The sequence below is a fragment of the Cavia porcellus genome, unplaced genomic scaffold (genome assembly GCF_034190915.1).
Source record: "Cavia porcellus strain 051 isolate PalLab524CR breed Dunkin Hartley unplaced genomic scaffold, mCavPor4.1 scaffold_10, whole genome shotgun sequence".
Lineage (NCBI taxonomy): Eukaryota > Metazoa > Chordata > Mammalia > Rodentia > Caviidae > Cavia > Cavia porcellus.
The window spans coordinates 22,705,950-22,732,913 of NW_026947493.1; the positions used below are offsets into that span (position 1 = coordinate 22,705,950).

The 26,964-nt window shown below is 41.3% G+C and overlaps 1 protein-coding gene across 5 annotated transcripts in view; it reads right to left on the minus strand.

Annotated features, from left to right (window-relative positions):
• Window positions 1–26,747, minus strand: part of Gadl1 (glutamate decarboxylase like 1) — a 183,150-nt gene extending 156,403 nt beyond the window's left edge. For 2 of the 5 annotated variants that reach the window (XM_063257081.1, XM_063257085.1), the window contains exon 1: window positions 26,508–26,743. The gene's annotated coding sequence lies outside the window, so the exon portion shown is untranslated. Of the gene's footprint in view, window positions 1–26,391 lie in introns of all 5 variants that reach the window. The other 3 variants (XR_010050090.1, XM_063257084.1, XM_063257082.1) reach the window with 3 other exon arrangements.
• Window positions 26,748–26,964: the final 217 nt, after the last annotated feature.

Sequence of the window (26,964 nt, forward strand, 5' to 3'; positions counted from 1 at the left end):
TTGAGAAGTAACATAATACAATCTTTTTGAGATTTTAAGAGACACTGAGAAATTTAGATGTTGCTGAAGCCATAGGAAGCCACTTAATATTTCTGATTGGATAAGAAGAGAGTTTTAGCAAGACAAAGTGGATCCTGGTGTCGCACTCAGATGGGCAACCAGGGATTGGAGATACGAAGATTTGATGGCAACAATCAAAGGTCAAGCATGAACTAAATACTAGACAGCATGACAGTTTTACACGTATTTCACACTTTCCTATAATAATGTTGCTAGAAGGAGCCGTATCCTAAATTCACAGAAACCCCTATCCTCCCCAGAGTGTAAGTACTATAAACCATCTTTAGATGAGAGGATGACAGAACAAGATGGGGAGAAATAGCTCTGTGCATCACTCCTCTTACAAGGCACAGATGACTATATAGTATTTCTGGAAGGTGACATGTTCCCAGCACCCACTGTTTTATTTTTATGAGGTCCTGTTAGGTTAGCAACTGGAATACTGGCAGATGATTCAGATTCAACAAGTTGCCATCTTCAACAAACAGCGAGCTTCACAAACACCAGCCAGCTTCTGAGAAGTTAAGCTCCTAAAAAGGAAGCCTATGAATCCACCACAAAAGCTGGCAGTTCCCTCTTAAAAGCCAAGAAATGCATGGTACACCATAAATCCCACTTATTTTTCATTTCAAAAATGTTTTCCCTTCATCAGTAACTAGGCTAGCAATTAGATAACCTTGCAGTATTTCCAGAAAAATAGGATCTTCTTAGACATGCATTCCCATTGCTTAGGTGAACATGACTTAACGATCTTTATATGCCTCCGCTTGTCACACTGGTGAGACGCTCTCCAGCTCATCCCTCTCTCCAGCTCATCCACCTCTCCAGGAGACCCCTAAATCTTACAAACTTCTCTGAAGTTTGTAAGATTGATACTTCAGCTTGAAAGGCTTTTCATGCAGTGAGCTCCATGAGAAAACTGAACTTGGCATACGCAATTAGTAAATGTCACCTGAAAATCTCCATCTTCAGCCTCAGGCTAGAGAACTTCACTCTGGATCATACATTTTACTCTGGCTCAGTGAACCAGCGATGATGGCACAATATGTTTCCAAGGAGGGTCTCACTCTGTCTCTTTTTCATTAGCCACTGTCCCCACTAGTCACAATTCCTGCTGGCATTTTCCTCCTCTGCTACACTGCCTATCTTCTTCTCTTATTCATTTTACTCCATTTTTATATATTCATATACATTTTTAACACACCAGATTTGTTTCACTGCTTTATTAGCAACTCTTATGTTTTTTCTAGGAATTAGACTGAGTAGAGCAAAGTCTCATTTTTAGTTTGTATGATGGTATTTCTGGCTTAACTGGTACACTAACTGAAACCATCTTTTCTGCAGAACACAGTGTTGGTAAGATTGTCAGTTAAGTAACAACTCCTTTTATTGGTGTCTCTAAGGCCAAGCATTGCACATTTTCCAAGTCACCATAATTTCTATGCTTTCTAATACCTCATTTTTTACATCACTCTAATTCTGTGGGCTTCTCACATACTCCCAAGAAACTCCCCTTTTAGTTGGTAAAAATGAATCTGTGTTCTATAAACTAGAGATCCACGACCCACACTGAGCAACTTGGATTCTGTAAGCCATTTTCATCTAAGAAAAGTTATAAGCAATAAGCACACCCTACTAAGTACACTCTCTAAACAACCAGAATTTCTCTTCTATTTTTATTATTCTTCAAAACCTGGAGGATACTCAGTTATTTTCAGAGAATAAAAATGTTTCTCTTTTTTTCTATTTTGTTTTACAACAGTTCATCTGTGTACAATGCTGGATGCTTGATGTTAATCAGTATATTATTATCCTAGCTAAGCATCAATGAGCACTACTGTCTTAGCTTACTGTCTGGAAAATGATGCTAAACAGAAATATAATGCAAGTCACAGATGTGAGCCATAGATTCAAGTTCTCTGGGTAATTTCACTTTTCAGTTATATATTAACATACAGAAAATGACAATATAACTGCACTCATAGAGTAATAATAACAGTCAACATTGGCTTACAATGGACATTGATCCTCATAACAACTTGGTAATGAAAATTTCTTTACTAACTATATTTTACAGATAGGAAACTTGAAGCCAGAAACATGAAAAGAATTGCCAAAAATCATATATCTGGTAAGAATTGAAAGTAGGCAACTTAAATCCAAATTCTTTGTTAATAATTACATCCTAATTTTTTCCTGAAAAAGAAAAAAAAAAAGATATTGCGTCCTACATTTTATCAACTGCACTAAACCATCTGAACTCCTATTTTGTACTTCTTTAGCAATAAGCAATTATCTTGGAAGTAGTATTAAGCTGCAATACTGCAACTTAATATCTAGTTTTAAAACCAATTTGCTCAAGTGTTGACTTCATGATTTTAAATGTTTTTCATTTTACCAGCAATTATTTAAATAAATTTTATAAACAGATGCCTCATTTACATGATCTGTTGATTAACTCTGATGTAGGACTCCTCTTTGCTCAGGATTCTGCCTCCTAGCTAGGGTTTTGGCAGATCAGCTTCCAGGCAAGTGGATGCCAATCACTCTGGTTTTTTGCACCTCAGCACACATGTTGAGATATTCACAAGTGAACACACTCAGATGCAGAAAATTACTCTTACCAAAACCTCTTTATGGAGTTATTAAATATAGCTGAAAAATACAGAGAAGCTCCTTGTAATAGCAATAAAATCTCTCCAAGGAATATCTTTAAATAGAAATATAAAATATAAAATCTGAGCAAATATTCTAAAAATGTTGCCTACCTGAGAGCCACCACAGTGACAGATCCTACGTTATAGATGGAAGCCCCTGAGTGGCCAGTGCAGTAGCTCTGGGGCATGGCCACACGTCTTACCGATACTCTGATGCTGAGGAGTGAAGCACCAGGAACACCCCATAGCAGGTTCTAATGGCACTGGCAGAGGTATTCCTCAACAGAGAGCCACTGAATATGAGTTTGGATCCATATACAACATGTCTAAGGATGTTTTTTATCAATATAAGATTCTGAGATCTCTGAGCTTTGTTAACACTTGCAGATCATTTAACAAACATCATCATATTCGTTGTAGAAGAATTGAAGTTCAAGAGCAGAGACCAACACTTATGGAATCTGTGCTACAGGTCTACCAAGTTCACTCAGGAGTGTGCTCGTTCCACCCTTCATAAGCATCCTGAACCACAGACATACCCAGGAAAGAAAGGAAGCCCAGGACAGTCACTGGTCCACAGCAGTTCTGAAATCCAGCAGGACTGTGTTGCACATGTTTAGTAGTGCCTGCTTCTGCTTTCTGGAGTTGTTTCCTAACTCACTTTTCTACGTGGCTCTTGGATCTGCACTCCAGTCAAGGGGAAGCAGTCGGCCGGAGTCTGCGATGCCTCTGAAGGCAAACACAGGGATGGCCAGATGCAGCTTGTTCTTGGACTCTTCCTTTTATATTTCCATGGTTGGTTACTGATTTCCAGAAGTACCAACTGCATGGAGAAAACAGCCTTCTTTCTCCAGCTTCCTTCACAGTCACAGTTTGGTCGTCACACATGCCTAGATTCACATTTTCCCTACACAGTCCAGTTTGACTTTTTTTTTTTTTATCAGTCCTTTAAGCCAGAAAATTTTCTCATATCTAACGTCCCATTATAGACTATTTTTTGTATTATTAGTTTCTCCTACATATGTGTAAGATCTAATTTTTATAATGAAGTCTTTAAATCATAATATTCCTTACATAAATATGTTGCTGTGTTTAATCTTCTCAATAGCAGTACAAATTATATCACTAACATGTCCATCTTATAGACAGGGACACTGAGACTATGAAAAGATAGGTAACTTGCCCAAGGGTACAGAACCAAAATATGTCAGAGATCAAATCTGAATTTAAATCAATCATAGTCCCATGTCTGTTCCAGTAATAAGCCCGCATTCTTCTTTCATGAGAAGAAATAAAGATATAAATAAACAGATAAACTAGCTACTGAAGGAAAAAGACTGATGTTGTTTTCCCATTTCTAAAGTGTACAGACTCTCATTGAAACTAATTGCACATTAGTAATAGTTTAAAAGCTGGCTTACAGGGCTAGGTGTAGCTCAGCAGTAGACCACTGGCCGAGCATGTGTAAGGCCTTGATTTGGGTTCCCAGGAACAACCACAACAATGAAGAAAACTGGCTTACAATATTTCTGAATATCAAACATTCTTATGAGGTAGCTGCAGCTAGGAAAACAAAGCTTCCTTGTTAAGAAAATGCAGTCATCGCTAGCTGTTGGGAGCCGCAGCCCCGAGCCCGGTCGCCTTACTTGGCGGACGTGAGGCCTGTAGGAAAGAGCAAAGCCTGAGCTAGATTACCCCTCCCATCGAGTGTGCTAAGATGGCGCTTATCTCCTGCTTCCTGCTTGGTAAACAACCCGCCCTGTAAGATCTCCTGCTTCCTGCTTGGTAAACAACCCGCCCTGTAAGATCTCCTGCTTCACAACCCGCCCTGTAAGATAGTCTGCCTAGCAACAACTGATGTTAGCCAATCAGCCCGCATCGCGCGCTTTGAACTGATTGGCCACTGTAACCCTATAAAAGTGAGTGCCTCTCCCACCAAAAAAAGAAGAAGCAGAAGAAGCACGCAAGGAGCCGCGGAGAGCGGACCGGCAGAGGCTTCGGGACAGACTGTAGGGAGAAGCACGCAAGGAGCCGCGGGGAGCGGACCAACAGAGGCTTCGGCCGGGAGGATTCCCGGGCAGGCTGTACGGAGAAGGAAAATAAAAGAAAAGGTTGTCCACTGCCAGACTTTGTTGTGTGTCCTTCCTGCCGGCCGGGAGTGACACCGACATCTGGTGGCCCGTACGGGGAACTGATCACCCCCGAGACGTGGCAGTGGACAATGCTCCAACGCAGAGCTGCAAGACAGGTGAGTAGAGGATAAACCTGGGCCCTGGGTGGCGTGCACCTACAGGGTTTGTAGACTCCTCTCAGGCTCACGCGTAAGTGGCGGATTCCTTGGGCCTCACGCGGTGAGTAACATATTAAAAAATGGGAAACATGCTAGGTAGCGGCACTAAGAGTGAGGGTGGTTGCGGGGAAAGCTCTCAAGAGCTTACAAAAGTACGCAGGGTATTTGAGCAGGCCCAGTCAGGGAGCTCCCGAGAGGGGTCCGTCAAGGGGAACAAAGATGCTAAGGAGGAGGACGGGGCTCAAGCCTCGGAGTCGTCTGACTCCGAGGACGAGGGAAGGTTGAATGGTGAGGAGGCCAAAGAGACCAGCTGTCAGGGGCCTAAGTCGCTTGATGGGGAGACACAAGGCTCTTTCGCTGCGTTGCGCCGCGAATTGCGCTCCGCTTAGCTAGGCTTACGAAAAAGCAGAGAGCTTCTGAGCGCCCCCTGGCAGGGGAGGGAGACAGAACCTTCTGCTCCGCTCTGGAACTCGTTCCCGGAAGCGGTCCCTCGCCGCGATGCCGCCGCATGGGAACTCCCCCCTCTTCCGTCAGTACAGGAAATAATGCACAGGCCGCCATTTTCTGTTCAGCCACGGCCGCCATCTTATGATGCTCCGCCGCCGGCGGGACGTTATTTCCACAGACAGCTGTGGCGTGGGGGTCGTGTGTCTAATGAAGACCACCCGTTCCCAGGGATAGATAGCGGCCCCTATGGGATATATCCTGTACAGATGGCCATGGGTCAGGGACGTAATGTGTGGGAACCCTTTGAAATAAAGCAGATTAGAGAACTTAAAAATGCAGTTACAACCTTTGGGCCGACTGCGCCTTACACCATTGCCATGCTGGAGAACCTGTCTTCTGGGCCCCTCACCCCCGCGGACTGGACTCAGCTGGCAAAGGCGTGTCTGCCCTCGGGTAGTTACCTGGATTGGCGAGCCTGGTACGCCGAGTTCGCTGCCGAACAGGCGGAAAGAAACGCTAACCGAGGGAACCGGGGGTGGAATAGAGACATGCTTATGGGGGAAGGCCAACACGCTGATAATCAGACTCAGTTCCCTGGTGCAGTTTATGAGCAGATCAATACCATTGGGCTTCGCGCCTGGAAGCAGGTGAGTGGTGCCGGAACGGCATCCTTGTGCCTTTCTAAAATAGTCCAGGGCACAACAGAGCCATTCGTTGATTTTGTGGCTCGGATGCAAGATGCCGCCGATAAGATCTTTTCCGATAGGGAAGTGGCTCAACCGCTGGTTAGGCAGTTGATTTTCGAACAATGCACAAAGGAATGTAAGGCAGCAATAGCCCCACATAAGAATAAGGATCTTAACGCCTGGATCAGAATATGCAGAGAAATAGGGGGGCTGCTTTCTAATTCGGGAGTTGCAGCTCTTCTGGCTGCGGCAGTGCAACAAAGGGGACCTCGCGGGCCTAGAGAGGAACATAAAGCCAAGGGGTGCTTCAGCTGCGGGGACCCAGGACACATTAAACGCAACTGCCCAAATAGTGCAGACGCCAAGCCTCGCCTTAAAAATGAAGGATCGTATAACGTCTGTGGGCGATGCAGAAAGGGCCCACATAAGGCAGAGAATTGCAGGTCAGTTTATGACGCTCAGGGAAATCGTATTTGTGGCCGAGATGTTAACGAGCCAAAAAACGGCCAGAGGGGGCCCTCCTCGCCAGCGGGCCCCCACCCCCGAGACAGGACAACACAGGGTGGCAGCCTTCCACAAGGGCTACCCCTGGGTCAGCAGGCGTGGACCTCTGTGTCGCCTCCAGACTCATACTGACGCCCGATATGGGTGTTCAGGTGGTTGAGACCACCTTTAAGGGGCCGCTGCCTAAAGACACGGTTGGCTTGGTAATTGGAAGGTCCTCTACAGCCCTCCGGGGTCTTATGGTGATCCCTGGGGTCATAGACTCAGATTATACAGGCAATGTTAAAATTATGGTCCAAACTCTTGTAGGTACTATGGTAATCAGTGAAGGGGACAGGATAGCACAGCTCCTGCTGCTCCCCAGCCTCCATAAGAGGTTCCAGTACTCCACATGACTCTTGACAAGAGGCCCATGCTTTTGCTTAAGATCAATGGCAGACAATTAAAGCATGGTATCCCATACAATCCCCAAGGTCAAGGAATCATTGAGAGGGCTCATAGAAGCCTCAAAGAAATTTTACAAAAACAAAAAGGGGGAGTAAGCCAAGGCCTGCCTCCAAAGGCACGGTTATCTATGGCACTGTTCACATACAATTTTTTAAATTTAAACAATAATAACCGCTCACCAGCTATGGAGCATTCTAGTCCATCTCCTAGCAATAAGGGATGGGTGAAATGGAAAGATGTCCTAACAGGACAATGGATGGGCCCGGATCCGGTAATCAGCTGGAACCGAGGTGCGGTTTGTGTTTTCCCACAGGAACCGGGACGAGAACCACTGTGGGTACCGGAGAGACTGACACGGGCAACAAAGCCCTCGACTGAAGATCAGACCTGCCCTACCGGAGATCCATCACAGATCAACCAACAAGATGAATAGAAATAGCGGTAGCCCAAAATGGACAAAAAGATCCTCAGGCATATGCATGGCTCGCTCGCCTAGCCTACGACCGAGTCTAGGGGCGGTGAGCTTCCCACACTCCTCCTCTAAAAAATTATGACATAGCTGGGTAGGAGAGTCAATGACGGGTAAGAGCGTACTCCCCCGGTGCGACTCAACCTAAGCCAGGCCCTACCCCATTCTGCACGTAAGCCGCTGGACTGTTAGATGCTGCCCAGGTCTAAATTTCTCTCCGAGGGGATTTCTTTACGGAGAGGAAATGAGTGCAAGCTTGTGTGCATCCAGGTTCCGTCCAGTTTGTGCCTGGCCCTAGAAAAAGGACGAGGGCCTCAGGGCCTTGGCAGACCATGGGACGGCCGACCAGGGTCTAAGCCAAGGACCTACGGTGGGCCTACGCATAGGGCATAAGCCTCTGCACCCAGTCCAGGAAGGGCTACGATGCGCACATTCATAAAAAATAAAAAAGGGGGAGATGTTGGGAGCCGCAGCCCCGAGCCCGGTCGCCTTACTTGGCGGACGTGAGGCCTGTAGGAAAGAGCAAAGCCTGAGCTAGATTACCCCTCCCATCGAGTGTGCTAAGATGGCGCTTATCTCCTGCTTCCTGCTTGGTAAACAACCCGCCCTGTAAGATCTCCTGCTTCCTGCTTGGTAAACAACCCGCCCTGTAAGATCTCCTGCTTCACAACCCGCCCTGTAAGATAGTCTGCCTAGCAACAACTGATGTTAGCCAATCAGCCCGCATCGCGCGCTTTGAACTGATTGGCCACTGTAACCCTATAAAAGTGAGTGCCTCTCCCGCCAAAAAAAGAAGAAGCAGAAGAAGCACGCAAGGAGCCGCGGAGAGCGGACCGGCAGAGGCTTCGGGACAGACTGTAGGGAGAAGCACGCAAGGAGCCGCGGGGAGCGGACCAACAGAGGCTTCGGCCGGGAGGATTCCCGGGCAGGCTGTACGGAGAAGGAAAATAAAAGAAAAGGTTGTCCACTGCCAGACTTTGTTGTGTGTCCTTCCTGCCGGCCGGGAGTGACACCGACAGCTAGCTAAAATGTGAGAGCATATTTCTTCCAGTGTCTCATCTATGGAAGCAATCTCATTTCCAAGTGCTAGCATCTTCCTAGCTGTGCCTGTGGCCTTTCTATTTTGGGCAGGCTCTGCCTATAACATGGCAAGGCTGAAGTTCTGAAAAGTTAACACCAATGCCTCAGCATCCCTTCCACAATAAAGGAGAACAGCACCGTGGAAATATCCAGCGCTCATCCTTCTGATTGGACAACTCCCACATGCGTATCCTTCACGCAACAAGATTAGGCTTAAGTTACCACGATGATATTTCATAATGCATTCTTCATTGGCTGGCTCCCTGGAATCACGTTCCAAAGTAACTGCTTATACTCTAACCCTTGATGCAGGGCCTTCTTCTAAAAAATACATATTTAACAGACAGTCACCACTATTTTAAATGCCATTAAACCAAAAAGACACTGCACTAGGCACTTATAGAAAATGCTTTTGCACAAATTTTTGTAATACCTTACGAGTCAAGGACCATATTCAATTCTTTCAAGTACATAAATGAAGGTCAGGGAGGTTAATTAATTCTAACAAGATCACATGGTTGGTGTGGTAAGCCGAAGAACTGATATTCAAACTCTGATTGATTTGCAACACTTCTCCTCTTTCCACTAACTATGCAGCCTCTCTCACTTGGGAGAGTGGACTAAGAAACATGAAACAATAAAAGAACAATTAACTGCTAAGCTGTCATACTGTATTGAACAGTTCTGGGAAAAATTGTCATTATACTTCAATTCCACAATTACTTTCTAAAATTCTCTTTTGTTATGCTATCAACTTGAAAAATAAGGACACTGGCTAATATTACAAAATTCAATTTTTTATAGATTTTCTTTCTCCTTTATCACTGTTCCACACAAATTAGGTACTGAAATAAAACTGGGCTGATGACATAACAGAGAATTCCATGATGAAAATGCATATGAAAGGAATAAGTTGCCTGAGTGCACTTTTTGGCCCTTATAGCACCTGAAAGAAGAGACATGTAATAAAATACCAACTAAGTCGCTATTGATTTTGTAAGTCAATACAAAATATGAGCAGCTCAACCAATATAGCATTCAGATTGCTAAATCAGGAGTGGTCTTATCAGCTAAAAACCTCATACAAAGGGAATTCCACAATATATTTAATAAGAAAAAATCTAGAGCATGGAAGTTCAAGAGTTGTCAATGTTATGACTAAATCATCAAATAGACTTTACTATTCAACAATGGATTTCTAACATCAAGTAATTTAGATAGTTACTCTATGTATTTAGCATTAAGAAGTTCTGAAATGCTGGAGTTTACCAGTGTCTCAGATGCTTATGGGAACAAATATAAATTCCCATTCTTTAATCAATATTTTTTCTGGGTTACTTTGCTCCTTTTAATTGCCAGCCCTAAGAATATGTACACAAAGAACATTCTAGAAGTGAAGACGAGGAGTTTTAGCCCGGACTTTGGCTCTGAGACTCTCTGTGGTGCAAGCACTTTAACTTCCCTGGTTAAATGATGCTTTCAGTTAAATGGTGCTTTTTTGCAACATGCTTTGCACTCTGAAAATGGTTCAATGGCTAAAGCCCATTTATCAATTAAATTTTGTGTGTATAATTAATCCATATCACATTCCAACACTTCTCCAAGTGATCTTCATCACTGTTTTGCATAATCATGAGTTTCTAAAGGATTTCAGGCACTCATGGAGGCATCTCAGGGGAGAAAGTGACTGAAGATGAGCAGGTGGTCTTTTAGCCCCATGAAGGCTACTTCAAACACGGAAGCGCTGTTATATCTTTAGCCTCTTCATCATTTTATTTAAACAGAGTTTTTAGGCAAGGATGAATACATAAATGATTTGGCTTAAAATTAAAATATGACTCATGGACATTTGCCATCATCTCGTTTCTCTGTTTAAAAATCGAAGAACTGATTTATGAAGCCTCACTTTTCATGGGACACTTCATCAGCCAACCCGAGACCCTGAAGCACTAATGCATTCACCCTTGACAACTGCATTCCCCCCAAAAAAGTGACAATGACAGAGGTAATGGCTTTGGCTGGAGCCATGAAGTTCATTCCTTTTAAGGCTATTTAAATTGTTATTACCCTTATCATACTCCGGTATACAGAGAAAATGTAGTGTATTTGTTTTTATTTCCAACTAATCTTACCTTTTTCATGAGCCTCATCACTGGAAAGATATAACAAGTTTACTTCATTTAATCCACTCTGGCTAAAACTTGACCAGTACAGTTAACTAAACGGTCTCTTTAGCAAATTCTATGTTTAACATGGTAAAAAAAAAAAAAAAAAAAAAAAAAAAAACTGATAGCTCAGATTTCCGCTCCTCTCTCTCCTAATTCACTTTTTCATAGCTTCTAATTACTCGAGGGAGAAAGAACACATGACTCAACTTCAAACTGGAAGAAGAGTAGTGTCGTCCCTGGATTCATGGACACTTGTGCTTTTGTCTCTGGGCAGTGTCACATCTAAATGTTCATTCCTTTCCCACCTGACAGTCATGGCGGAAGCACACTCCTGTTTTTGTTTTTGTTTTTGTTTTTTTTTCTCACCTTGCTCAGGGACTGGAGACACTCCCTGGCTAGGACAGCCTCACCTTGGCTATAGCGACAGTATAGACCACTTCCGGCTTATGTAGCATCTTTCTTTGGATCGTAAAAACAGCACGTCATCCTCATCAGAAAAGGGTTCTTGAGACTTGACCCAGCTATCTTTTTGAATCACCACCCGAGCCACACTCTCCTCCATCAAACTTCAGTGTCATTTTGGCCATTGAAAAGACTACAATGATGTCCTTCTTCAAGATAAGCAGGCCAAGATTTCTGTGGTCATCTTCCATGTTCCTATAAAACTGTATGTAAACCAACCACATTCCTCTCAAACCTGCCTTGATCCCAAGAAATGAGAGATGGAGAATGTATGTAACACCACATGATTCTTTTGCCTCAGTTTCCCTGTAATCCCACTATTGCCTCATGTCAAAAATGGAGATTTTTGTTGATTTTGGTATTTTAAATATCCCTTTTTCTTGACCTTCTTTTAGATAACTACTAAAGATGTATCACAGTATCTTCTCTGTAACTAGAGATCAAACTCATGATTTGAGCCACCAGGCTTAGCAGGTTTTACTGAAGAGAAAATAAAAGAAATTGTGGGGCTGGGGGTTTAGCTCAGCGGCATAAGCACCTGCCTTGAAAGCAGGCAGTTGTGAGTTCGATCCCCGGTACCGATAAAAAGGAAAAAGACAAAGGAAAAAGACAAAAAAAAAGAATTTGCAAAGTTCTATTTCAATGTTATAAGCTGGCTTAAAATACTAATATTTTGCTTTGAAATTCCTATTTTGACTGCCAGAATCAAAACAGTAGCTGTTGTTCCTTGTGCATTCTACACACAAAGATCATAATCTCTCTTGGGCAGAGAACAGCTTACAGACAGGAGCACGTACTCAGCAAGGCAGAAAAGAAAAGTACAGCAAAATGTTTTAAAACATCATGTGCCTGGAAACACTCTATAATTGGATTGTGTTGGAAGTTCGGCATGCTGTAAGTGTACTAAGAATTGAATTGTAAACTCAAATAGGTTAATTTATGAACATAAACCATATTCCAATAAAGCTTTTAAAAATGAAATACAGTGCAAAACACTGGTTACTCTCCCATACATTGCTCTATGAGTTTAGTAGTTCAGCTTAAGGGAACAGTAGAAAGAAGAAAGAGGGAATCTAGAAACTGCCCTCTCCCGCAGGGTTGGAGATCATACTTCCCGTGTAGTTCACTGAGTGGAAAGCTATAATTTTCCTTCAGAATGAAAGGTACCTGCCAACTGTGTTTGCATCTGTGTCTTCAGTAATAAACATTATTAGTTTCGTCAAATCATGTGTATGAACTGTAATTATGCATGCAAATATTCACATAAAATAGTTTTTCACTTTCATATATTTCATATGCAAGCTTCTTATCCGACAAAATCAAATATCTAGATGGTACAAAAGAATAGCAAAGAACAATGTCAGTGCAACAGATACTTATTAATCTTTTCAGGATAGATTTTACATCCCACCCAGAGCCAATCTACTCTACATAATGTATAATTCCAACCTTTTGTGGGATAAATACTGGAAGAGGAAAAAATGACCAACCTTATGAAAAGAGATAATTTGGAAGAAGTATAGCACATGGAGACTAAAGATGCTTCTATGATTTAAGTGAAGCAGGAAAATACAGCTGACATGTACAAGAGACTCTGGTGATGGACACTGCAGAGAACTACAAAATGACAATCTGAGATTTAGTGAAAGGACCAATCAACAGCTGGACTTATTACTGGTTTAAAAGTACTATAATATGATTAGTGCTCACAATGACAAAACTGAAAGACACACCCAAGATTAAAGATTCAGGAAGTGCTGTAGTCTGAACGTTTGTCTTATCCTAAACTTAAGTGGAAATTTAATTGCAACAGTATTAAGAGGTAGAACTTTTACTACCTAAGTAGACCATAAATTCCCCTCGCTTATGGGTAGGATTGTTGCTGCTATGAAAGGGCAAATTCAGCATCCTTTTCCTCTCTTTTGCCCATCTCCCTTTTGTCTTGGGATTATTCAGAAAGAAGACCTTTTCCAGTGCCAACACGGTGACCTTGTCTTCCTCAGCTGCAGAATTGTGAGCCAATAAATTTCTGTTCATTACAATTCCCGTCTGTGGTATTCTGTTGTAGTGGTATAAACACACTAAGACAGGGTAGTAAATTTGTAAATTATGTATTTTTCTATCCTACAGGTCTTTGTGTTTATTGATTTTCTAACTGAATACTTCTCATCTATGGCAAAGGATGCACAACATAAAAGGTATGATCTGAATCACTGTCAAGTGTACAGCTCAGTAGGTTAAGTCTATTCACATTATTGCACATCAAATCTCTGAAACTCTTGCATTTTACAAGATTGAAATCTCACACCAGTTAAATAATTCCTCTCCTCTCTATCCCCAGTCCCCCAAAACCTACCATTCTGCTTCTAGTTTTCAAGAATTTGACAACTTGAGATATGTCATATAAGCAGAGTTATACTATGTGTCTTTTTGTGACTGGTTTATTTCACTTAAAATAGCATTCTCAAGGTATATTCATGTTACAGTATATAATAGTATTTCATTCCTTTTTAAAAAATGAATAATATTCTGTATGTGTGTATGCTATGTTTTTAACCATTCATCTTTGCCAGGCATATGGATTGCTTCCACTGGACAAGCGTGAATACTGCATCTGTACATATGGTTGTAAAAATGTCACACCGTGTTTCAATACTTTTGGCTAAGTACATAAAACCAGGATTCTTGGAACAATGGTAGTTCTCTATTTGTGACTATTTAACTTTTAATTTTAATATTGTTTTCCATAGCAGTTACACCATTTTACAATCCCACCAAGAGGCCGTGGAATTCCAATTTGCCTAAATTCTCACTAGTATGTGCAATTTTCAAGGTGTTTTTAAAAATAGTAGTCAAGTTACTGGGTAAAAGATTACACTTCATTCTGACTTTGACCTGCATTGTTCTGTAAGCATTTTTGTGCATAGTTTTTGACCTTTTATGTATCATTTTTGGAGAGATGTCTATTTAAACTTTCTGTTTTTAAATTGAATTACATGGTTTTTGTTGAGTTGCAGAAATACTGTATATATTCTTAACCCCTTACCAGATATGATCTTCAAATATTTTCTCCCAATCTGCAAGTTTCCTTTTTATTCTGTTAACCGTGTGTTTTGATGCACAAACCGTTTTAAGTTTATTATAGTCCCATTTATCTGCTTTTTCTTTTGCTGCTTGTGCTTTTGGTGCCATATTCAAGAAGGCATTGCCAACTTCAATGTCATAAAGTTTTTTTCTGAAGTATCCTTTTAGGAATTTTATAGTTTTGCTCTTACATCTACATCTTTAGTCTGTTTTTTTAGTTCACGTTTATGCACGGTGTACAGATTGCCTCGTTTGGAATTCTGACCACCCGTGTTAGTCAGCTTTCTCGTCACTGGAACACAGTACCTGACACACAAAACTTAAAGGAGAAGAGATTTAATTTAGCTCACAGGGATTCAGTCATACAATGTCGGCAGGCTCCAGGCAGCGCTGTGATGGCAAAAGGGCGTGGCAGAGCAGAGCTGCTCAGGTTATGGCAGCTGGGAAGCAGAGCAGATGAGCAGCATCAGAAAGCAGAGCAAGGGACCAGACTGGGTCCCAAGGTCACATCTCCATCACACACACCGGAAACGGGCTCCACCAATCCCCTGGGTGGCTCCCTAGCCAATCACACTGACTGACAGACCAAACTGAACTCTCCAAGTACTCTAAGCCTTCTTCCATGTCACTGATTGTGCGCATACAGTAGGGACTCTATCATTTAACCGACACAAAGAGATGAAGTGAGGTAGGGTGAGATGAGATGTGATGAGGTGAGGTGAGCTGATGCACTACGCTGGAATGTAGGCTCCATCACACATCACAGGTACTAAACCATAACTTTGGGCATCCCACCAAATTTTCTGGTCCAGTTTCCCTATCTGTGCTTAGTGAGAGTGATGTGCAGTGTTACAGGGCCTTGCAGAGTTCCAGTGAGGAATCCATGAGATGACACATTGGTAAACACTTAGCACTGGCCCTTTCATTGTAAACTCTGTGTACTAACTGCTATTATGGCAAAGATCATTAAGTGGAGAGCAGTGGTGGGCTCCCTTTGTGGCTGAAACTCCAGTGTACCAGATCAACCCCAATGTCCCTGGTTTTCTCCATTTGCTACCTTATGCTGTCTGCTAATAGTTCTGGGCTTTGACCCTGCATGCAACAATACCCTCAAGTAATGAGAAGCCCCTAGTCTTCTGTGTACAGCATGGTGAGCACAAAGATTGCAACACGAATTCCTGGCAGGAAGTTACCCCCACAGTGGGGATTGTACAACAACCTCTACTACTGCACCTGACTCTGGGGGCAGCTTTGTTTAGGGCACCAAGGTCTTTTCTCTCGGTGAAGCCCTTCTCTCAAAACATTAGGATAAACCTCACTGTACACCCCTGTCTGCTCTGTCCTACTCTCATCATAGCATCTTTGCTCCTGGGCCAATGTTTAGCTCCTTATTGTGTGCATTCGCTTCTGGAAGAGGCCTTTGTTTACTTCTGCAGAATCTCTGGATACCATGATTAAGGGCAGGAAATCAGTATCTTATCCTCCACTGTGCAGAAATTTCTCTGCAGTGCTACTTCTTTTCAATATAACTACTTCTCTAGAGTAAATTACATTCTTTAATCTGATCCTTAAATTCCAGAAGCAAGCATGAAATCATCGTCATCTATTAGACATTATTATTAGGTAATCAAGCATTTTATTGAGTTTCTCATATCCAGCTCCTCAGTTCTTACATTTCTTACATTAACTTCACTAAGCACTATAATGAGTTGGTTAAATTGATGCCCTCATTTACTAATTACTTTAGATATAGTAGTTGTATGTATTACAGTGCAGTTCTGCATATTTTATATTTTAAATCTTTTATTCCTATTCAAACTTTTTCATATTTTCTTGTTTTGTTCTTGATCTCGTCAGTAATTTTCAGATAGTGTTTTCCCTCCTCAAAACTAACAAGTGTTGCAGCACATAAAATATTTTAATATAGGGATTTTTTGAAAAAAAATGTAAATGTAGAGTTATCTAAATTAGAGTAAATCGCAAAAGAGTATATACAGTAAGAATCCATTTCACTAAAACATAATTTCCTGAAAACCACCAATAACAAATGGTGGAGAGGCTGTGGGGAAAAAAAGAACTCTCCTGCACTGTTGTGGGAGTGTAGACTGGTGTAACCACTGTAGAAATCAGTCTGGAGGTTCCTCCAAAAGCTGGAATTGGAAGCCCTATTCGACCCAGCTAATCCACTTCTGGGCACATTCCTAGAAGAACTGAAAACATCATACCACAGTTATATATATGCACCCATATTTATAGCAGAACAATTTGTAATAGCTAAATCTTGGAAACAACTTAAATGCTCATCAACTGAGGAATGGATAAAAAAGGTGTGGTATTTTTTAACAGTGGAGTACTACTCAGCTATAAAGAAGGATCACATTGAGATTTTTACAGGCAAATGGATGCAACTAGAGACCATACTTATAAGTGAAATAAATCAAACTCAGTGTGTAAATACTGTACTGTCTCCCTAGTGTAAGAAGATAAAAGAGTAAATAAGATGCAAAATCTTCAATAAATATTTTGAAAGGGTAAGAAACTCTCAAAGGGGAAAAAATAACTCAGGGAAAAGGAAAAAAAAGAAGGAAATGAAAAGAAAAAAGATGTGAATTTGTATACATACACTTAAGATGGGTGTGATGATTGTACTACTAATTCTATTAGTTCTTGGAACAAAACAGTTAACATTAATAGGATTAAATCAATTTTGCATGTCTGAATCTGGTAATCTGAGGAGCTCTTTTGAAAATAACTATTCAAAATAACAACCTTTGCTATGTTTCTTCAACCTTGTTTTGAAAACATAGTTATTGTTTTGAGCTCTTTGTTATTGTTATTTATTTGTGTCTTTTGTTTCTTGTTTTTCTTCTATTTTGCTTTGCTTTTCCCTCTAATACAGAAAGGATTGATGTACATATATAGGCTTATACAGGCCTAAAACTTCTAAAGACTTTACAAGAATTTATTTTATTATGTGTGATGGAACGAATAGCTACTTGGAAGAAAATAAGACATTATGGTAGCCACTGCTGATTTCTTATCATCCTGTTTTGGAATCCAGTAATGCTTGTATTCTTTGTTTTGATTGGTTTTATTCTGTTTTTTATTATTTGTTCAATATTTATGAAAGTATGGACAGCTATTTTGAGGAAAACAGGAGACACTGTGGTTGTCATTGCTGATTTCTTGTTGTCTTGTTTTGAAGTCCTATGTTGCTTGCATTGCTCTGTTCTGATCTGCCTTGTTCTATTTTGTTTTGTTTTATTCTCTTTAAAATAAAAAAGAAAAATAATTTCCATATATATATATATATATATATATATATACATATATACATATACCTGGAACTTAAAATATGTAAATATGTAGCGATTAAAAGTAGTTGTGTGTTACTACATAGATAATGTTCTTCCCTTACATTCTGTTCATATATATTTTCTATATTGGATCTTCATTGATTCAGTCAAAAAACTTTAAGGAAGAGGCTTGGGGAAGGGGTTGTTTTGTTTAAATGTTTTTCTCATTCATTTTAGTCAAGGCTTCCCAGGCGTATTCATCTGGGCTGATTTTCATTTTCTAATACCAGCATGGATGTCATTTCTACTGTACAAGACAATTCTTACATGGAGTTCTGAAATGTGTTTTTAATATCTCACTGCTACATACATTGATTCAATATTATTTATCATAAACAGCACAGAGGAAAAACAATTGGCTAAATATTAAACATATAGAAAAATCAGGACAATCCTACAGTTCTGCAAATGTATTACAATATTTTAAGGCATAATATGGAGATATAAATTTGCCCATGAATTCATCAGAATTTACCATTTCTTGGAAATCCAGTGCCTGGGAATATTTAACTTTTTGACAAATGGCATCTTGACCAATTTGCACTTGACCAAATAGCTGTTGAACGAGTAGTAGACCGCCACTGGGGCAGTGAAGGGAGAGTTTGAGGTTTGACCTCCTATAGAATGAGGTTCAGTTTCTGACTAAGGGTAGTGAGGGCCCTTTCTGAGCATCAGTTAATGCACCACAACATTGAAGCTATGAGAGTACATATCTCATAGTTTTTTTCTTTTTTTTTTGATGATCTACAGAAACAGCATTATTAAAGACCCTGGCATATTGAAGTATTTCCTGTTTTCTTCTCTCATTAAATGTTTATTGTATTGAATTGTTAGATAAACAAGCATGGAACTCAGTGGGGAGTTATGCTTTTAAATATGGCTTAATCAAAGTAAGCCCTCCAAACCAAATACCAAATGTACCATATAGTGAAGTAGAATGACCTTTGACCTCTACCATCTTTGATAGAGTAATTAAAAACAGAAATAAAAACAGAAATCACTTTTAAAATTCCTCCTGCTCAGAACTAAAACAACAGAGATGGAGAATGTATAGAAAATATACTGGGGGAGACAGGTTTTGTTTTGTTATTCATTATGTTGCATGGTTGAGGCAGACATCTCCCTGAGCCTACACAGAGTCAGACTGTATATCTGAAGGATCATTTAGGGAACTGAATGAAGTTGGTCTGACTTGTGTTGCCACCACTGCTTTAAGGACTGTGCCTTAAACGTGTGCTACAGAATTACTCAGGAAAGAGTCATGGAGATCTCTAATTTGAGTTTTTTCCTGATGTTCATTTTATGAAAAAAAATCACAGAGTTTTCATGCAATGGGATTATTACATGGCAGATGTTTCTCTGCCACAACTGGGCTTTATTCCATCTCCTGAGGTAGAATTTAAGTAACTATTTCAAATTGTCTAACCCATGCCTATAGGGGCCAAAGCATTTCAGGCTAGAGATGAGTTTCAGCAAGTGTTGGTCCTCTGATCCTAGATGATAATATGGAATTCATGATTAATGTTCAATTCTTGTTTCTTATTGGCTGTGGCATAGAAGAATTTTATAGATTAGGACATAGAAGTTACAAGAATTGGACAAGTAAATAGGATATTTAGAAAGGAAGGACAAAGATCAGAAGAATACCAGCTGCTTGCTTTATAGCTCATCGCCTGTTTAAAAGTTAAACTGTAAAGGTTTTATTAAAAACATTTTTAACATTACAATATTATAAAAGACAATGCTAAAGGATTATTTTACTGAAAAACATGAAAGACTTGTACACAAAAAAACTGCAAAACATTGCTGAAAGATATTAAAGATATATATAAAGATCTTAAAGATACTCTGTGTTCGTGCATTGGGAAGGATGCTGTTAAAATGTTTATACTGCCCCCAATTCAACACAATCCTTATCCAAACCCCAATGTATTTTCTTTGCAGGAAAAAAGTTCCATGTAGAAATAAAAAGAGCTAGAGCGACAGCAAGAACTAGATGAATCTAGAATGTCAAAGGTACTTGAAAAGGCAAAACAATTTTTTAAAAAATAAAGTTGAAATACCTGCTTCTTGATTTGAAAACATCATAAAGATGAAGTAATTGAAACAGTGTGGTATTAGCACAGAGGCAAATAAAGGACTAGAATCGAGAGTCCAGAAATAAATCTTTATGTATATGGCCAAATATCCTTTGACAAGGTTGACAAGATCACTCAACAAAGAAAGGACAGTCTTTTTAACAGTGTTGAGGCAACTGAGGATCTATATGCAAAAGAGTGAATGTGGATACTTAAACCAGGCTTGGTGGTACATGCCTGTAATCTCAGCACTGGAAAGACCAAGGCAGGAGGATCACCATTAGCTGAAGATCAGGCTCACTACACAGGAAGGTCAAGGCCAGTCTGAACTTCATTGTGAGGTCCTGCCTCAAAGCGAGACAATTGCGGAACTAGGGACTCGCAAGCAGTAAAATACTGATTGTGGAGGACTCTATAGGTCACATGGCTTACGTGCTTCAATAAATTCATTATAAAAACAGAAAATGATGGAAGACTAAATCCACAAATTAATACAGCACACAATATGTTAAAAATGGAAGAAATGGGCTAGGAATGTAGCGCTACAGCACAGCGCCTGCCTGGTAAGTGTCATGTCCTGAGTTTGATTTCTGAAAAAAAAAAAAAAAAAAAAAAGGGAAAAAACTAAATTCTTAAGCCTAGTGGTAAAACTATACAACTTGCAGAAAAGTGCTTATTACAAAAATTGGAGTCATAGTTTTGTAAAGGAAGGTAAGAGCCATGATTGGAATTTGGCCTGTGGAAAGGGCATCTAAAATGATGACAAAGTGTATTTCTTCATCTCAGTGGAGACTGCAAGAGTACAAAATGATACCGAGGTGTTGTACTCGTTCATCCTTCAAAATCCTGAAAGTTCAGTGAACAGGTAGCAGAGCCATGATCATGGATTCCAAGTCTTTCAGGAATCGTCAGGAGCTCCAGGTAAAGAGGAAAATGGGGAGACGCGTGCTGGGTAACCCATGGGGTTCAGGAGTACAAGGCATGAGTAGGGAGTCCTTCATGGAGATATCTTCTTCCAAGGGTTTTGCTTCACCAGACCCACTCTACCACCACAAAGGTTGGGAAAGGGGATTCCATCCCCAAATCAAGAGGACAGCGAAAAAGCACAGGGAGCTCAGGGCCACTTAGAGAGTTTGAGTGTCTGTGAGGAAAAATCTCAAATACAAGGTAGGGAGCCCATTAAGAATGTAAGATTACAGGATACTCATTCACAGCTCTATTCCCACACAGTGCTGATTTAGAGGGGGAGGACAGGGAGGAGGAGGGACGGGAGGAACAGAAACAGATTTGGGAGGTGCTCTACAAAATTCTTTCTTCCTGGAGCCAACTATGCAGAAAAGAAATGATATTTAACAGAGGCCATCCTGAAAACACCTCCAATTCATGCACAAAAGTATTAGGGAATACTCACAAATGAGACACTCCTGAGCTAGCATAAAATGTTTACAATATAAAAAAAGGGAAAGCCAAGGGCAGAGAAGAGAGCAAAAGTTAGCATTACTGTGATTTGCAGTGAAGCAATGTATTCAACATGACAACTGCTGGAAAATTAATATCCTTAGTCATTGGTTTCTTTTTATGACCTAATTATGTATCCTTGTAAGACTGAGAAGTTGGATATTAATTCAGTATTCAAAAAGAATTCATAGGACACATTGAGAAAATAAGCTAAGCACCCAGTGATTAGTGGAACAATACATATAGGTGATCAGCAGTACACAAAGTATGCATTTAATGCCTGTGTTTCTTCCTTATAAAAGCAAAGCAAGTCTATTATCCAAGAGTCAGAAATGATAAACAGGTATAAGAATTTAAGGAAGATCTACAATCCCATCTATTCAGAGATAGACAACCTCTACAGGTTCCTTACAATATATAATCATTTTCCAAGAAGTAGAATACATTCACACAGTATTATACCTTGCCATAATTTACTTAACATGTTACTACTGGCTTGAGCCACCAATGGTACACGCATATCTGACCCACTGGCTGGCTTCTACCACCCAATGGGACTGTCCCATTCCACTAAATGGGACAGTCATGCACTTACCAGCAGTGGTTTAGAGCCACTTGGTACCGAGATATATGAATTATGGCCCCGTGATGAACGCCTTAAGCCACACCGCTGTAAGAAATGTAGGTGTTCTAAATAACGTCCCATTGTTCTGTATGTAAACAGCTACAAATTTTCATTATTACAAACAACCCCCAGGAGGACAAAATGAATATGTATTCCAAATTTAAGTGCAACAGTGAAAAGAACTACAGATTTCAGGAATCATGCATCATTACCCAAGCGTTACTGCTGCTCTGTTAATCATTCTTGCAGGGATGAATTCACTGAGCGAACATATGCTGCATGTATGTACCTACTATGTGCCTACATTTTGCTAGTTGCTAGTTGCTTGTTCATGTCCTCACAGGCCAAAAACAGGGATACAGACAGTTGCATATGCTTTGGAAAAAGCATAGACAGCACGGACCTTATGAAATTACTCAAGAAAAACAATTGAGCAGGGATAAATTTCGAAGCCATTTGTGGTAGCAACTCCATTATGCCATCAACCAAACTGCTTTTTGAAAATAACTTTCCTACAAATCACGTGGACTCTTAGTTCATTCTTCTGCTTTAATATACAAGTTAATTTCTCAGTCTTCCCAAAACTGAAAGCCCACAACGAACAACAGAGCCTCAGCAGCAGCAGCATAAACATACAGCATGCATCTCACTGACTTCATGAATTAAAGGGCAAGGTGAAATTTTGACCAGTAACAGGTAGAACTGAGAAAGTATGGCCCTGGCCTATCTTTCTGTGCAGTCTCATGGAACTACTTAGTATTTTTCAATGACTTTCCTATACAATTATCTGAATGGAAACCCTATTACATGTCATGCGCTCTGAATATTTCTCCTAAATGTCATAAACCTAAAGAGTGGCTATTTCTATTCCTACTTTACATATTAAGAAACTGAGGCTTACAGGGATTTAAATTACATATCCAGAGATACAAAGTCTGACCAGTCTGTGTAGTTTCTATTCATTCTTCTCCCTCCTCGACTCCTATAGCTGTCTAGAGAAAGGAAGCTATGGCCTGCAGTGGGTCTCCTGTTTCCAAGGCCTTAAAAATGAGCCCATCACCAATAGTCCAAGACGAACAAGATCCATAAGACTGCCCTGGGGCAAGGGATGTTGGAGTAGGGGTCCCATGGGACAGGCACTGCCCCTCTAACCTAAGACTTAAACTGCAACCAGAAGGTGTCACCCCAGGGTAGAGTACAGGGCTCCATCCTGGGAAGAGAGGCTGTATGTTGCCTCTATTCCTTCAAATATTCAGCCTTTCCCACATTCTTCTCACCCAAAAGAAAGCAAGCCACTGTCATTTCCATCCTCTTACAGCCATATTCCTGGATCCTTCCCAGCATTCTTTTCATGGCTGCAACAGCAGCCAAGGGACGCAACCCCAGGTCACGTATCCACACTGATTCCAGGGGGTTGGTGCAGTCAGAGGTTAAGTTTAGGGTTTAAAGTCTCAGTTAAAGCCCGAGTTGAATACTTGCTTCAAGTCTCAGTTTTAAACTGACCATTGAGGGTATCTCTTCCACTGACCACTGACATTAATGACAATTAGAAGAGGGTACTGATGTAAAAGAATCATTCGGGAGGTAAAGAATGGATTTCATTAATGGTGATTAAAAGGCATGAACAGAAAGTGATGAAATCCCAGACAGAAGGAGAAAGACCTTAAAAGGAAAACCAATTATAGACAAATTTTGTTGCAGAATAACAGGGTTTGCATTTTAATAGCACATGCTAATTCACCAGTCTTCTATCAGTATGTGTAAGTCCGCTTTCCATCAGAAAAAATATCTGTCCATTTCTTTCTGTTAAAACTGGAACTTTCCTTCCATTTGATAAGTGTTTTTAACAACAACCATATCTGTTCAGGCACAATTATGTAGATGGTTGTGTCATAATTTCACGCAATAGGAAAAATATTATTTAAGCCCAAAGAATCTTTTATCTTTAATATAATTAAAGTTAAATTGGGAGTAATTAATTGCCAGCACTCCCTTGGATATTCCAGAGCAAAATCACAAGCTATATATATCAAGGCATGCAGTGCAGAATAAGAAATCTTTATCTGTAACAGGACTCCCTCTGACATTCTTCCGTAACAGGTCTGTAACAGATAGTCCATAGGAGTTTGGAACTGGGGAATCACATTATGCTTATCAAATGCCACTCTGCATGATCTCCTCAAAAATACCAGAAAATCTGCTAAGTCTGACAGATATACCCTGTACTCTCTAAAGATATGGCAAGCATTTGGCACAATTAGGTGTTATTAAGCATGTTACCACTTTATCACCTGCTCAGGGATGACCAGCAGGAGGTCACTTAGTCTTTTGGTAGTCTCAGAAATTCAGATTGAAGGTTAAACTACAAATTTCAGCATTCATTTATGGTAGCTATTGAAATCACCACAAACTACAGACATATCTTGTTTAAAGAGTACTTATAGATTCACATATCTCAGTGTCCATTTCATAAGTTCAGCCTTCTCCTGTGAGAAGCTGAGCTCTGTCACCCTTGAATCCCACCCTGGCATAGCTCCAACTGCTGGCCAGTATTAAAAGCTTGGATGTGTCTCTGCCACCTAGCAGGTGAGTTTTTGCTTTCTTGCTGCTTCCTTTAAAGGGACTATTCGGACATTTCCCGGTGAACAGCAAGGAATTTTGCTACTTAAAACTAGTTATCTGGGCTATGGAAACTATTTCTGTCTCCCTGCATGTGGTTCTGGACCTCCACGCATGCCTTCCAGGTGTGCTATTCACCCCAGAGTCTGTAAATACTGAAGAAATTGAAACTTTCACACTGCACTTGTGTCAGACAGCCACACTGCAGTGTCACCCCAAGGATGAGGCTGATGGGGACTCATGCAGGTGGGTCTCCAGTGGGTGCTCTTATGTCTGGCCTCCGGTGGCTTCTGGGGACATCAGCTGCCAGCTGAGTCAGTAATGGAACTCAGTAGTTCTGTTCAGAAGGCCTGATGATAAGACACATGTTGGACTTAAGACGAGGAATTATCTATTTTTAAATGATTCCATTAGAGTTCTACACTGTCACTTTATTTTTTAATTTTTTTCTCATTTATTTTATCTTTTATTAGTGCATTCACAGTACATAATAGTTATATTTATCATGAAGAGTTTGTACATGTATGTACACCATGTCACTTTGAAATAAAAATTAAGGTTAAAAACAGAACAGATTAGGGGCGAAGTGCTCAGACATCACATTATCCTGCCCATCCTTGCTTCACATAAAGAAGACAGCCCTACTACAGGAAGGTTGTTTTTAAACCAATAATTAAACTTTATATTTCTCAATCAGTTCTCAAATAGCCAAAAGTCTTAAATTGTACTATAAGCCCACCCTAGAAAATGTAAAAGTAATTGTCTGACAAAAAACTATACACGTGTAAAGGGCCAATTTTTATGCTAATAAAAATAACAATGCAACTTTTAAATATTTTTGAAAGAGAAAGGGTACAATTATGTTGGAAACACACTGTGGGACAATAAGAACAAATGAAATATGCTTTTTAGTATAGTAACTCTTTCTTTGCCAAATACTGAGCAAAATACCCAGCTCTGAATTCTGCTGATCCCCAGGGAACCCTGGCCCCGTTGCCTGGTGCGCCTATGATGCAGAAGAGTTTTAACTCCAGAGAGGCTTCATTAGGCTCTGTGCAATTCAAAAGGGTTTTAATACCAAGAGGAGGTATTCCTGGAGGAGTGCTCCTCCTAAGATGTCAACAACTAACTAGTCAGTGAGGAAGCCTGGCTAAGGAAACCAAGGACCCCTGTAAGAAGGGTAATGGGGCTGGGGAGCCAGCAAGTTAAAGGGCCATTTGGAAGTGGTCAGCAATACGTGAGTGAATTCTGTTGAATAAATTTGAATCACATGTTTAAAGCAACCTGGAGACTCTTCCCTCAAAAAGACTTGGTAGATATTATTTTAGAGAAACAGAAGTAGCTAGGCACTCAAGCAATCCCAGGGCCCTCTGGGCTGAGGCAAGAGGATTACTGCTCGTGAGGACAGCCTGGGCTACTTGGTGAGCTCAAGGCCAGCCTGACAGACAAACCCGGTGTCAAACACATAATAAATAAATAAATAGCCAAGGGCACCACCGTGATGAAGTCATTTTTAGAAATTTTGCTACATGACGCAATGCTTTTGTTAAATGACTGAGGTCTTAGTTTTCTGATTTGGAGAAATCAGGGCATCACTTTGTGAGGTCGTGGAGCCTCTAGGAGGCATTTGCAGAGTAGCTAGTCAGATGGGAGTAACAGATGAGGCTGGCCCGGTCCTAAAGTAGACGCGAAATTTTCTTCCAGGGAAAGTATTTCCCTGCCTTAGGAACCCCGCTGGAGTGCACCACGCACTGAACCCTCAAAACGCGTTTTACTGAAACCCTTATCAGGTTCCAGCCGCACCTCTGCGCTGTATAAAAGTTAAATACTTTGATTCTACAAACTCTAAAAGGGCCAGACAAGGGTGCAAAGATCCCCGAGCATCGGAACCTCCTACCCACCCGGGCTATTTTACGGCCTCCAAAACCCCAGGTCAAAGAGCCCCGGGGAAATTAAAATCCACAGCGGGGGCAGCTAAGGACGAAAGCGCAGCCGCGCCACCGAAGCGAGTGGTTACCGTGCACCGGGCGCTGCGGGCACTGGCGCTCCCGGTCGCCGCTCCTCGTGGCTGCCGCGCCGGCTGCTGCAGCGCAGTCTGCCCGGGCAGAGGTGGCGCCTCCGGGGACACGCTGGTGCGCCGGGACCCTGGCCGGCACTAAGACCCGGGAGCCACCGGCCGCCGAGCCCGTGCACTTCGCCTCCCGCGGGTGCAGTGGCAGCCGGCTGCCACCCGCGGCCCTCTATTAATACTTGGAGCGCGGCTAACTGCGCGCCACCAGCTTGACCCCGCGCCAGGATCCCTCCGCCCGGCAAGAAGGGCTGGGAGCGGTAGGCAGGGTGTGGGCCATTACTTTGCGAAGGGGTAGGCGGGGAGCCAGTCCACCAGCACTTCCAATGGGAGCCTGGGCCAGGAAAGTGACCAGCCCAGAATCCAAGTCTTTCCTGCAACGTCTGCGAAGGGTCTGATCTAGCGG